Source organism: Lindgomyces ingoldianus (assembly GCF_010093535.1).
Source record: "Lindgomyces ingoldianus strain ATCC 200398 unplaced genomic scaffold BDR25scaffold_12, whole genome shotgun sequence".
Taxonomy (NCBI): Eukaryota; Fungi; Ascomycota; class Dothideomycetes; order Pleosporales; family Lindgomycetaceae; genus Lindgomyces; species Lindgomyces ingoldianus.
Genome location: NW_022985173.1, coordinates 595,614 through 610,530, shown reverse-complemented (window position 1 = coordinate 610,530; position 14,917 = coordinate 595,614).

Here is a 14,917-nt window from a genome sequence, read left to right as displayed (position 1 = left end):
CCTATATAAGCTTTTTATAAATATATTTAGATATATTTTAAATTTTATTAATAAGTCTATTTATATTTATTACTTATATAAATTAATAAGTTAGTTAGAGAGTATTTAAAAATAGTTTAAATTTTATTTAAAAGTAGTATTTATAGTTTACTAAGAACAGGAATACTTATGTTAATTTAGATGTTATATTATTAGCTTTAAACTATACTATAGCTAACTATTTTACTTAGTTATTTTACTAGTAGTTTATATACACTTATAAAACTTATTTTATTATAGTGTTTATATTTTTAGTTTAGCTATTAGTCTCTAGGTAAAAAGCTGTAGATAGATAGAGAATAATTTAAAGCTGTTTACAGAGTTTGTTTTAAAAGGCTAAGACAAACTGCGTACCTCTATCTAATATAATTATATTAGGTAGGCTATAGTAAACTTATATATATTAGTAGAATAACTAGGCTATATTAAGAGTAGTTATAGAGAAACATAGTATTAAGTGTTAATACTTAGTTAAGTAATTAATAACTACTATAATATTTATATACCTTTTAAATAAAAGTAGGTCTATAATAAAATTAATTAATATATCTTTTTAAGCTTATTTAAAGATTAAGAGTAGTTTAAGTAAGCTATTATACCTTTTTTAAAAAGCTTTTACTTTACAGCAAGTATAGCAACATAATATGTATTAGCATACAGTATAGAACATGCAGAGCTAGTAGTACTCTCTCTGTAGCAGGTTAAAAGTCTTTTCTCTGCCTAAGTGTCCTCTAATAAGCAAGTTGTTGAATGGGCTCCGACAGCTAGCTGCTTATAGTATGAGCACTTAAGTAGCAAGAGTAAGAGTAGTGTATAGTATGCACAGCGTACAAGGTAGGTAAGGTAAGGGCAACATGTTTCTAGTTCTATTGCTCTTATCTTTCCTCTATACAGAGGAAAAGGGGGATATCTAGATGTTTGCGCACAGAGGTTTGCGCACAAGCATTATGTAACATAGATACGTAATCCTGCTTGTGCGCAATTGTTTGTATCCAGGCCGCGACGCTGCTGCTGTGTACAGACACTAGCAACTTTTCTTTTTATCTAAAAAGTTGCCTTCTGTACACGTTGCTTCCCTTCTGTCTGTGTAGGTCTATCTAATTATGTTCTGCTTTTACTCTACCCTATTTGTTAGGACTTGCCTTAGTAATGCTATGCGTTAGAATAGGCTAGTTATGCTATGTAAATAGCTTTTCTTTTTTTTATCCTTTGCTTTCTAAGCTCTGCTGTATAATCCTCTAGCTCTTTTCTTTTTTTATACAGTGCTAGCAGTAACAGATTCTTATAATAAGAAAGATAATTATGTACAATACAAAAAAAAATAAAACAAAGGGAAATAAGCCTTATATAAAGGCGTTGTTAGTTTAGTTAGTCTAAGGCATCTTTACGCACAGGATCTAGCTAGTCCACAGATGCTTCTATCTAAACAGAGAGGTAGTTAGTTAGGACTAATAATTAAAGAGCCTAGTTTAGTGTTTTCTTTATACATATATCTACTAAGTTGTCTTTACTATTAATTTACTTTATCTTAGCAATTTCTTTTTTCTTATATAATTTACAGAGTAACATAATGTTAATTATAAGTTACTTTTTACTAGTAGTGCCTAGCTTAACAAGGTAATTATATAGAGACCTTAAATCTGTGCAGATTACTACTAGAATTAGTAGTAGTTTAAGTATTTATATAATTTACTATAGAGTTATACTAAGAGTAATTATATTATTAAACCTTTTAACTATTCTATATAGTTTACTAGTAAGAACACTTCTAGTTACTTTTTTACACTTAGTAGAATTCTAGTGTATAATGTTGCCTAGTATTTTAAAGTAGTTACTTTACTCTATATAGTTTTTATTACTTAATATAATTAAAAATCTTAGCTATAAGCTAAAGTCTTTATTATTAGTAAATAATTTATCTATAAAGATAAACAGCTTTACATAATTAAGCTATAATAGTAGGAAGGTAAGACTGCGCTTACTATTATCTATCTGCTATTAGATTTATACATTAAGTGTGTTAATGTTATTATATAAAGGGTCTGTAGTTTATGTAGTAATAAAGAGGTTAAATACTGCCTCTAGTTAACATATAAATGTAATATATACCTCTTTTACACATTGCTTAATATATTATTGTGCGGCATCTTTGTCCTCTAAGTTAATTATATAAAGGTGGCTTACTTATCTCTTCTAAGTAAAGACTACTGTGTTGTGCGTAAGCTTAATCCTTCTGCTGTTAAACTTAATAGGCTGCTTCTTTACTAAAATAGTTTTACCCTTTGTGTAAAACTTTACCTTCTGCAGTTTCTCTTTTTCTCTTTATGTAAAATCTTTTATTATAATGCTTAAAGTGTTGTCTGTCTATAAGCTAGTAATACTAAAGGTGTGCTCTTTTTTATTAGTAATTAAGAGGTAGAGGTTGTATAAAAAGATGTGTATACACAGCTTTTTTTTATAGTAGTTATAGTATGTTTTAAACTAATATAGTCCTAATTTAGCAGCTCTATATAAAGGTTGTACAACCTAGAGTATTATATTTAGTGGAAAGCTCTAGCACATCTTTTTTAGTAGCTTTATGTACAGTGTGTGTATAAGCTTATCTATTAATTAGATATATACTTATATAATATTATATAGTTTAAAATGCATTTTATACATAGCTTTTAAGCTTACTTTTATAGCTAAAAGTAGTCTCTAGCTTATCTTCTAGATAGTTAGTAACTAAGTAAGAATTTCTTTTTTCTTTTTATTTAAGTAGCTAGCAAACACTAGGCAGGATTTTTTATATAGTTAAGTTGTTTTGCTTTTTACTTTTTATATAAAGCAGAGGTTAAAAATCTAACTTTTATGCTTTATTAAGTTATACACTATAACTTTAAAAGTGCTGTTAGTAATTAGAGTGTCTATCTCTATGCAGTCTAATTCTTTAAATAGTTTTCTAGGTGTAGTAATTACACTGTCTATATAAAGCTTAATAGATAAGGCCTAATTATCTTTTTTCTTCTAGGTTAGAAATACCTAGTCTAGACTTTATGTAGGTTTCCTTTACTTTTTACTTCTTCTAGTATTTATATCTTCCTTTTACACTAGTGCAGCATTGCTATCCTAAGGGGCTTAGTCTATAGTAGGCTTTAGTTCTACTTTTATAACATTTTTATAAGGCTGTTTTCTTTTCCTTTTCTTTAGAGAATTTTTTTGTATAGAGATTAGTTTATCTAGGTTATTTATTACAGGTAGGTTGTCTTTTTTTTTTCTTTATAGTACAGTTTAACCTGCGTACATTAAAGCTTTAGTAGGCTATTTTTTTTCTTAATAATAATGTCTCTCTCTTTAATGCTCTTAATCTTATATAGGCTAGTCTAGCCTTTCTTTTCTCTCTATACTATAATCTTTAAGCTAAGGGGGAAGTTAAGAACTTTATGTGTTATAAAGCTATTATAAGTGTTAATTATATAATTAATATTTACTTTTATATAGTCTTTTTAAAGTATCTTTATTACCTTTTATACAGTGCTTGCTTATGCAATAATGTTTAGTAATAGTAAAAAGTCTAGGTTAATTCTTAGGTATGCCCTAAAGACTAGCAGTGTGGGTACTAGACTGTGTAGGCTAGCTGTGTTGTTTAGAGCCTTAACTGCTATCTGCAAAATAGCCTTATTATCTGTACAGTTACCTAGCTTAGTCTTTAGGATGTTAAACACTTGTTAGAGAGGTGTGTGCACACGCTTAACCTTTCTAACTGCCTAATGTGCTTCTATAGGCATCTGCCTGCATGTAGCTCTTATAATCTTTGCATAAGCTTAAAAATCTTTTAAAGCAAAGTTTATACTAGAGTTATGCATAATATAGTCTAAGGGTTCTTAATAGGTGTTAATCTAGCATTTACATAGTGCATCCTAGGTATCTTATGCAGACATAGATTTTAGGAATGTAGCAGCCTAAAATAATGTGTCTACATTAATAACATGTAGGACATCCCTATTATTAATTTATATAACATTAATAATAACTTTATAGTTAAAGTAGGTGTTATCTTTAATTATAAACTTAAATCTTTATAGGGCTTAGTTATATAATTAGCAGAGGTAGCAGAACTTCTTAATCTCTTCTAGCACTGCAGCATTAATGTTGTAGCTAGCGCTAGTTAGCATCTTCTAGAGTCTTTTTATGCAGGGGTGTCTAAATTAGCAGTAGAGGCAGTAGAGTTTTAATTTAGTAAAGAAAAACATAGATTCTTTTTTACTAATATTAAAAAAAAAGTGTTTTTATTTTTATATAATAAGTACTATAGTTTTGTCTTTATGTATAATAACATTTAAAATGTTGTTAAAGTATGCCCTAAGTTAGTTAGCATTTACTAGTAATAGCAGAAATAGTGTTAAAGTCTCTAAAATGTAGTATGTAACTAGACTAATTAGGTTCTAGATTTATATAGTACTAATTAATCTTTTTAGTGTCTAGCCTTTAAAGCTAATATTTGTTTAGCTAAGTGTTTAATTAATTTCTATACATAAGTTCTTTTATATATATGCCTTAAGTTAGAACTTGCTAATAGTAAAGATCTTTACTGCGCCTATGTCCTATAGTTTGCCTTAGTATACTATATAGTATTAGTTATTAAGGATAAACTACTTAGCATATTTCTTAGGTTTAATGCTGTAGATGTCCTTTTCTGTTGCACAGTGTAGATAGGCAGCAGAGGTAAGATAGTTAATAGCTTTTTTAGCATTTTTACCCTCTTATTTTATTTCTTTTACATTATGCAAATTATTTTCTTTTTTAAGGTAACTTTTAAAGTTTTAGATGTATAAAGTAATAGCTTTATATAATAAAGTCTTATTATAAAAATTTTTATATAAGGCAACATACTAGTTCTTTGCTTATATATAGTTATTATAAAGGTAGTTTAATAACTAACATTTTTTCTTATAGCAGATAAAGCACTTCTTTATCTATGTGCAGTTATCTCTAGATTATGGCCTAAACCTAGATAGAGATCTTCTATGTTGTTTTTTTCTGCGCAGAGAGAAGCTTCTTTCTTATTATGCAAACTCTTATTATGCAGAGTTATATTAGCAGTCTATGTAGTATATATTAGGCAGTTCTTAGAGGTATTAGTTTACTCTTTAGTCTATAGTAACTTAAAGTAATGCCTATAAGTTACTAAATAAGGCTTTACATAAGGGCTTAATAGTAAACATAGCATATTCTAGTTCTAGTTATTCTTAACAGGCTTATATAATAGTAGTGTGTAGTAGAACATCTTTTTAGAATTTTATTCTTAGTGCTTTTTATATAAGTGTAAGCTTATTAATTATTGTTTTAAAGACTTTATATAAACTCTTATTAAAGTTTTTTTATTAGTATTATATAAAAGTTATTATTATCTAGTCTGTTTAGTACTAGCTATAGTTTACATTAGTGTTAAAGTAACTACTTAAGGTGTTGTATAAATGCTTCTAGTTATGTCTAGGGCCTATGTTGTGCATATAGTACATATTCACCTAACTTTCTAGAATATCTAGAAAGATGTCTGTGTACTAAGTTTCCTAAATATTTAGCTATTAATATAGATTAATAAAGATCCTTATTTTATTTATAAAGATGTTATATAGTTAACTTATATAGTTATTATTTTTTTTTATGCTTTTTAAAATTATATAATTTTATCTACTAGGAGTTTTTCTTTAGCAGTTTCTCTCTAGGGTAGAAGTTTGTACAGGTTGTGATGTAGTATAAATTATGCAGGTAGTATTAGTAGTGCATACACTACTGCAGGCAGTGGTGTGTACAATTAAGGGTGTGGAGCAGGCGTTAGGTAGAGTAGCATGTATTATTTGTACAGTAATTAGTGTAGTGCTAGCTAAGGTGTAGGAGCAGGTAATGCTAGTACATTTAGTGTTAATAGCAGCATTGTGTTTAGTCTACTTCTGTGCAGAGCTTTATATAGTAATAAAAGTTGCATATAAAGCCTTTCTAGTGCAATTGCCTTTTTTTATGCTATATTATACAGCTTCTAGGCTTAGGTACCTTTAGTGCCTAGCTATAGTGTAATTCCCTTGTCCTTTAGCACTTATATAAGCTCCCTTTTAAATATGCAGCTAAGTGCTAAGAAGTCTTATAGTGTCTATCTTTTAAAATCCTCTATGTACGCACTTAAAAAAGTAGCACCCTTTTAAGTTATTATATATAGATTAGTAATTATATAACCTGCGTATAATTAAGTCTATAGGCTTGTTAGAGCCTTTAACATGTTAATCTTATTATTCTAGTACTCTAGGCTAGTTTTATTCTATAGTGTTGCCTCTAATATCTCTATATTCTTTATAAGTTATTTATATAATAAGAATTATTTTTTGTTTTTTCTGTTATTACATAGAGTTGTTAGTTGCTAGTAGGATTTTATTATAATAGTATAGTTAATTACTTTTTTAGTAGATTACACAGGTACTGCTGTTATCTAGCTGCTAGGTTGTGCAGCTTTAATAGCTTTAGTGTGCGCCTTACACTATCTCCTTCTTACTTTGTACAGTAGCAGAGCTTACTATATAATGTAAAGGATTAATATGCTATTGTCTAGCTACTAGGTTGTACAGCTTTAGTAGCTTTAGTGTGTGTCTTACACTATCTCCTTCTTACTTTATACAGTAGCAGAGCTTACTGTATAATGTAAAGGATTAATCTGCTATTCTAAAAAATAAGTAACTAAATAAAGTACCTTATAAGGTGTAAGTACTCTACTGTTACTTTTCCTAAAGAATAGGTAATAAAATAAAGTACTTTATAAAGCGTAGGTACTTTATTATTACTTTTACTAATTTATAGTTAATTAAATTAACTACTAATTAGTATTAAATAGGCTCTAACAGCTAGCTGCTTATAGTATAAGCACTTAAGTAGCAAGAGTAAGAGTGGTGTATAGTGTGCACAGCATATAAGGTAGGTAAGGTAAGGGCAACATGTTTCTAGTTCTATTGCTTTTGTCTTTCCTCTGTACAGAGGAAAAGGGGGATATCTAGATGTTCGCGCACAGAGGTTCGCGCACGAGCATCATGTGACATAGATACGTGATCCTGCTCGTGCGCGATCGTTCGTATCCAGGCCGCGACGCTGCTGCTGCGTACGGACACAAGTTATATATAATTTAAAGTAGTTTAATTTTTAGTTTATTAAAATTAAAAATTATAAGTTAGTTATAGTAATATAGCTTACTATTTTAGTTTTTATAGTTAGCTAGTGTTACCTTTTTTAACTAACTAGCGCTGTTTTAAAGTAAGTTTAAAGTTTCTTAGATAAATTTATTATTTAGATACTTATTAGTAATAATTTAATTAATTATTTAATTTATTTTATTTAAGTTAAGGTCTAAAAATAGCTTAAGTTAAAGTAAAGTTTAGTGTTAAGCTTTTTACACTTTTTTCTAAGTAAAAACATTTTAAAATTACTTTATAAAAGCATCTAGTTTCTCTTTGTTTTAACTAGAATAATAAGTAATCTTAAAATTAAAATAAGATAAGTATTTAAACTAATAAGCTTATTAGTAGCTAAGTTATTTTATAGTTATAAAGTACTACAAGTTCTTATAGTTAGATAAAACCTATATTAGATGCGCTGCACTTTCTAGTTTAAGTTGCTATTATTTAAAGTAGTATACTATAGTAAGTAATTTTTTATTATAGATCTTATAATTACCTTTTACAGAACTTATTCTTTTTAAGAAGTATGTAATAGGCCTAATGGTTCTATCTAGCTTAGTCTAGAAGAAAACTTCTACTACTATGTAGTCTAAGGCATTAGCTTCTATAAGTATTAGTAGTTTAAAGTTAAAGTAGTAGAGTATTAAGGCTTTAGTAAAAGCTTTCTTTAGCTAGTTAAAAGACTATTAGTAATTTAAGTTAAAGTTAAATTAAATCTTTTTTTTAGTAAGTATAATTATAAGGCTTACTTACTATAAAAAGTTATTAATAAATTATTAGTAAAAGTTAGTAAATTTTATAAAAGCTTAAATATTTTTTACATTTTTTAGGTATTACTAATTTAGTATAGTCTAAACCTTAATAGGGTTTATTTAGATACTATTTATAAAGATTACATATCTTAAATATGTAACTTTTAATTAGTAGAACTTACATTTGTCTATGTTAAGTTGTAGACCTGCTTTTTCTATAGCCTTTAGCACTAGGCGTACATGCTGTTTGTGCTCTAAAAAGCTATTACTATAAATTAAAATATTATTAATATACATAGTGCAGAACATGTCTAGGTAGAGTTAAAGTAAGTTATTTATAAAATGTTAAAAAGTACTAGGCGTGTTAGCTAAGCTAAAGGGCATTACTAGGTACTTAAATAGTCTATATTAGGTCTAAAACACTATTAGCTACTTATTACTCTTTACTATCTTTAGCTTATTAAAGGCAGTAATAATATCTAACTTTATAAAATACTTTACTTTACTTAGTTAGCTTAAAGTTTTCTGTAAAAAAAAATTAAGTATTAGTTTTTAATAGTAATAGTATTTAGTCTTTAGTAGTTAACACAAAATTAAAGCTTACTTCTAGGTTTCTTTATAAATAGTATAAGTAACACTACTAGTAAAAAGCTAGCTTAAATAAACTTTTTTTTTAAGTTCTTATTAAGGTATTTTTAAAGCACTTTTAATTTATTTAGTAACATTTTATATAGTAGCTTATAACTAGGTTGTTTACTAAGCTTAAAAGTTATCTAGTAATTATATAGATTGTTAAATAGACTCTCTGCTAGCTAGCACTTAGTGTTAGCAAATGCGTACAAGACAGAGAGGTTTGCACAGTGTAAACATTGCATAGAGGTGTTAGGTAACTAGTGTTAATTACTTCTTATTTTTTCTTTATATAGAAGAAAAGAGGGATATCTAGATGTTTACACACAGAGGTTCGCGTACAAGCATTATGTGACATAGATATGTGATCCTGCTTGTGCGTGATTGCTTATATCTAGGCCGCAACGCTGCTGCTGTGTACAGACACTAGTAACTTTTCTTTTTATCTAAAAAGTTACTTTCTATACGCGTTACCTCTCTTTTATTTGTGTAAGTTTATCTAATTATGTTTTACCTTTACTTTACTCTATTTATTAGGACTTACCTTAGTAATGCTGTGCGTTAGAATAAGCTAGTTATACTATGTAAATAGCTTTTCTTTTCTTTATTTTTTACTTTTTAAGCTTTACTATATAATCCTCTAGCTCTTTTCTTTTTTTATATAGTGCTAACAGTAACAGATTCTTATAATAAGAAAGATAAGTGTATATAATATAAAAAAAAAACAAAAAGAAATAAGCTTTATATAAAGGCGTTATTAGTCTAGTTAGTTTAAGGCATCTTTGCGCATAGAATTTAGCTAGTCCACAGATGCTTCTATCTAGACAGAGAGGTAGTTAGTTAGGACTAATAATTAAAAAGCCTAGTTTAGTGTTTTCTTTATACATGCATCTACTAAGTTGTTTTTACTATTAATTTACTTTATTTTAGTAATTTCCCTCTTCTTATATAATTTATAGAGTAATATAATGTTAATTATAAGTTACTTTTTACTAGTAGTGCCTAGCTTAATAAGGTAATTATATAAAGACCTTAAATTTATATAGATTACTACTAAAATTAGTAGTAGTTTAAGCATTTATATAATTTACTATAAAGTTATACTAAAAGTAATTATATTATTAAACTTTTTAACTATTTTATATAGTTTACTAGTAAAGACACTCCTAGTTACTCTTTTACACTTAGTAAAATTTTAGTATATAATGTTGCCTAGTATTTTAAAGTAGTTACTTTACTTTATATAGTCTTTATTACTTAATATAATTAAAAATTTTAGCTATAAGCTAAGGTTTTTATTATTAGTAAATAATTTATCTATAAAAATAAACAGCTTTACATAATTAAGCTATAATAGTAAAAAAGTAAAACTATGCTTACTATTATTTATCTACTATTAAATTTATGCGTTAAGTATGTTAATATTGTTGTGTAAAGAGTCTATAGTTTATGCAGTAATAAACAGGTTAAATACTACCTTTAGTTAATATATAAATGCAATGTATACCTCTTTTACATATTACTTAACATATTATTATGCAGCATTTTTATTCTTTAGGTTAATTATATAAAAGTAGCTTACTTATCTCTTTTAAGTAAAAGCTACTATGTTATGTGTAAGTTTAATTCTTTTACTATTAAACTTAATAGGCTGCTTTTTTACTAAGATAGTTTTACTTTTTATATAAAACTTTACTTTTTATAGTTTCTTTTTTTTTTTATATAAAATCTTTTATTATAATGCTTAAAGTATTATTTATTTATAAGCTAGTAATACTAAAAGTGTGCTCTTTTTTATTAGTAATTAAAAGGTAGAAGTTGTATAAAGAGATATGCATACACAGCTTTTTTTTTATAGTAGTTATAATATATTTTAAACTAATATAGTCTTAATTTAGTAGCTCTATATAAAGGTTATACAACCTAGAGTATTATATTTAGTAGAAAGCTCTAGCGTATCTCCTTTAGTAGCTTTATGTACAGTGTGCGCATAAGCTTATCTATAAATTAAATATATGCTTATATAATATTACATAGTTTAAAATGCATTTTATACATAGCTTTTAAGCTTACTTTTATAGCTAAAAGTAGTTTCTAGCTTATTCTTTAAATAGTTAGTAACTAAGTAAGAATTTTTTTCTTTTTTTTATTTAAGTAGCTAGTAAACACTAGGTAGGATTTTTTATATAGTTAAGTTATTTTACCTTTTACTTTTTATATAAAGTAAAGGTTAAAAATCTAACTTTTATGCTTTATTAAGTTATACACTATAACTTTAAAAGTACTATTAGTAATTAAGGTGTCTATTTTTATGTAGTCTAATTTCTTAAATAGTTTTCTAAGTATAGTAATTACACTATCTATATAAAGCTTAATAAATAAGGCCTAATTATCTTTTTTTTTTAGGTTAGAAATACTTAGTCTAGACTTTATGCAGGTTTTCTTTACCTTTTACTTCTTCTAGTATCTATATCTTCCCTTTGCACTAGTGCAGCATTGCTATCCTAAGGGGCTTAGTTTATAGTAGGCTTTAGTTTTACCTTTATAATATTTTTATAAAGCTGTTTTTTTTTTCTCTTCTTTAAAAAATTTTTTTATATAAAGATTAGTTTATCTAGGTTATTTATTATAAGTAAGTTGTCTTTTTTTTTTTTTTATAGTATAGTTTAACCTGTGTATATTAAAGCTTTAGTAAGCTATTTTTGTTTTTAATAATAACATCTCTCTTTTTAATACTTTTAATTTTATATAAGCTAGTTGTCACGGTATCCTCCCCGGATCCCAGACATAACCGTATCAGACGCGTACTAGAGTATTATTAGTGCACGTCTGACACAAACACAACACAACACAGACATAAACTTAAGCATAAATCACCTTAACACTAACTAAACCTAGAACAGGCTTAATTTATACCTAAAGCGCTTAGACTTCTAAGCTAAGTATTTAATTACTAATTTCCTTCTAAACCTTTCTATTTCTTACACAACGTCTTGTACTTACTATAATACCTTATGTAGTAATTAAACTAGACCTCTGTAAAGCTCTATAACCTTACTTGTGCATAATTATAACATTATGTTGTGTTAAAACTTTAGCTAAGAATAGCCTCTAAATCTAATCTAATAAGCTTAGTACTTATACAACTCTAAGCTATTAAAGTAAGCTAAGAAGCCTTCTAAAAAGCGCTTGCTTTATAAAAAAGCTGCTATGTTATAAGCTTTAAAGCTTTTTAAAAGGACTTTAAAGAATAGCTTTATATTATTAAGTAGTCTGTTTCTGCCTTAACTTTTGTTATAGTAGTAGGAACTAAGAACTTACTAGCCTTAAAGCCTACCTAGAAGTCTAGAGATAGCTTAACTTCCTCCTACCTAACACTGCCTACAACCTATAACCCCTCTAACCTAGTAATAAAATCTAACTAACTCCCTAATCCCCTGCTGTTTAACAGAAAACAGAAAGACCTACCTTTCTTCCTATATAAGCTCTAATACAAACTTAAAGGAAACGCAGACTAATTCCCCTCTAAACACTCTTAGTTACTATATGCCTACTTTTAACTTAACTACAACATAACAGCCTTAATTAACTTACTAATAGATAAAGATATTATTAACTTAGATTAATTTATAGTGTTCCTGTAAGCAACTTATAAAGACCTAAACAAAGAGTTAACAGCCCTAAGTTACCTAAACACCCTATAATAAAAAAGAAAAAGCTTTACCTTACACTTTACTAAGTTCTGCTAACTTGCATTTAATACAGGCCTAAATAAGATAGGTCTAATTACAGCCCTATATAACTCCCTCTTAACTAAACTGTAACGCGCTATAGTAGAAGAACCCCTTCTAAACAACTTTAATGCGTATGTAAACCTAATTGCTACCTACAATAATAACATAAGGTTCCTCCCTATACAAGCCCTAATACGCCCCTAAACTAGCGCAGTTGCAAATAAGAACCCTAACATAATAAAAATTAATTTAAATTATGCTCTAGTTAGTTCTAGAAAGCATAAAAATTACAAAAAAAAAAGTTAATGCTTTAAGTGCAGTAAGCATAGTTATATCTTCTAAAACTACTCTATTTCTCTTCCTTAAGTCTGCGCAAGTAGCGCTGCTAGCACTTATTAAAAATCCTTACTGTTTTAATCTTGTTCTTGTAAGGGCTCTAACTTGTATTTAAGCTCTAATCCCTCTTACCACTCTTAACATAGCCGCAGCTATAGCAGTAGGAGCCTGCAAAAAGGCTTGTCCTAGGGCTAAGTTGCCCCCTAGGACTAATTCAACACTAGATCTCTGCTAACCTATAGGCTAAGTCCCCTACTAACAACTAGAAGTACTAAGTTAATATTCCTATATATTTACAACAAAAAACTGTATTAGCTTTAATATAAGCTCTTATTAACTTAGAAGTAAACAGCATAGGTTACATTAACAAAGAACTAGCGCACAAACTAAATCTCTAATTAACACTGCTTACTTAAACAATTTACTTAACTAGATTTAATAAAAAACAACTTAAAGGAGGTTCTATCTCTTATACTATAACTGTTATAATTACCTACTAACACTATAAAGAGCAGATTAAGCTCTATGTAATAAACATAAGATGTTATAACCTAATCCTAGAATAACTATAGCTATATTAGCATAAGGTTACTTTTAATTACTAAGAGTAAGTTCTAAACTTTAACTTTTTCTAATGCTAAAACATATGCTTACGCTCACACCTAAACAACACCTAAATAGCACTTAATACAGAAGGTCTCTAGACCTACTCTCTAATAACTTAAAAAAAAACTACTTAAGTAAGGCTAATAAGCTAGGCCTCTTACTAAAATAGGCTACATAAAATAATTTAACAACTACCTAAACCTAAAGAAAAAAAAGCCTTTAAGAAACCTTTACCTACCTAATTTAAACATAAACTAGGACTTAAACAGCAGATAGACATCTGCTACATAGGACCTGCCCTGTTTGTGACCCTAGCTTAACAACTAGATTACAAAATCTACGCAGTTACAATTTCTAATATAGACTAAGCTTTAGCTCCCTAAAAACACACTAACTTAAGAACAATAGTCCCTTAAGACTACTACAACCTGTTGCATGTTTTCTTTTAAGATAAGTTTAATAAGCTTCTAATACAACATCTGTACAATTACTAGATAACCCTTAAGCCTAGCAAACAACCTAGTTATAGGCCACTATATAGGATGTTGCTAAACAAATTAAAAGTGCTCTAAAAATACCTTAACAAGAACCTAAAAAAAGGGTTTATTTAAGCTAGCTTCTTACTAGTAGCGTTACCTATACTATTTATAAAGAAACCTAAAAGTAGGCTCTAATTCTGCGTTAACTACTAAAGACTAAACACTATTACTATTAAAAACTAATACCTAATTCCCCTCTTATAAGAAACCCTAAGCTAACTAAGCAAAGTAAAGTATTTTATAAAGTTAAATATTATTACTGCCTTTAACAAGCTAAAGATAGCAAAAGGCAACAAGTAGCTAACAGCATTTTAGACCTAATACAGACTATTTAAGTACCTAGTAATGCCCTTTAGCTTAGCTAACACGCCTAGTACTTTTTAACATTTTATAAACAACTTGCTCTAACCCTACCTAGACGTGTTCTGCACTATGTATATTAATAATATTCTAATCTACAGTAATAGCCTTTTAGAGCATAAACAGCATGTACGCCTAGTGCTAAAGGCTATAGAAGAAGCAGGTCTGCAACTTAACATAGACAAATGCAAGTTCTACTAATTAAAGGTTACATATTTAGGATATATAATCTCTACAAATAGCATCTAAATAGACCCTGTTAAGGTTTAGACTGTGCTAGATTAGTAATACCTAAAGGACGTAAAGAATGTTTAAGCCTTTATAAAATTTACTAACTTTTACTAATAATTTATTAACAACTTCTTACAGCTAGTAAGCCCTATAATTACACTTACTAAGAAAGAGGTTTAATTTAACTTTAACTTAAATTACTAACAGTCCTTTAACTAGCTAAAAAAAGCCTTTACTAAAGCCCTAATACTCTACTACTTTAACTCTAAACTACTAATACTTATAGAAGCTAATGCCTTAGACTACGTAGTAGCAGGAGTTCTCTTCTAGACTAAGCTAGACAGGACTATTAGGCCTATTACATACTTCTTAAAAAAAATAAGTCCTGCAGAAGGCAATTATAAGATCTACAACAAGAAATTGCTTGCTATAGTACACTACTTTAAATAATAGCAACCTAAACTAGAAGGTGTAGCGCATCTAATACAGGT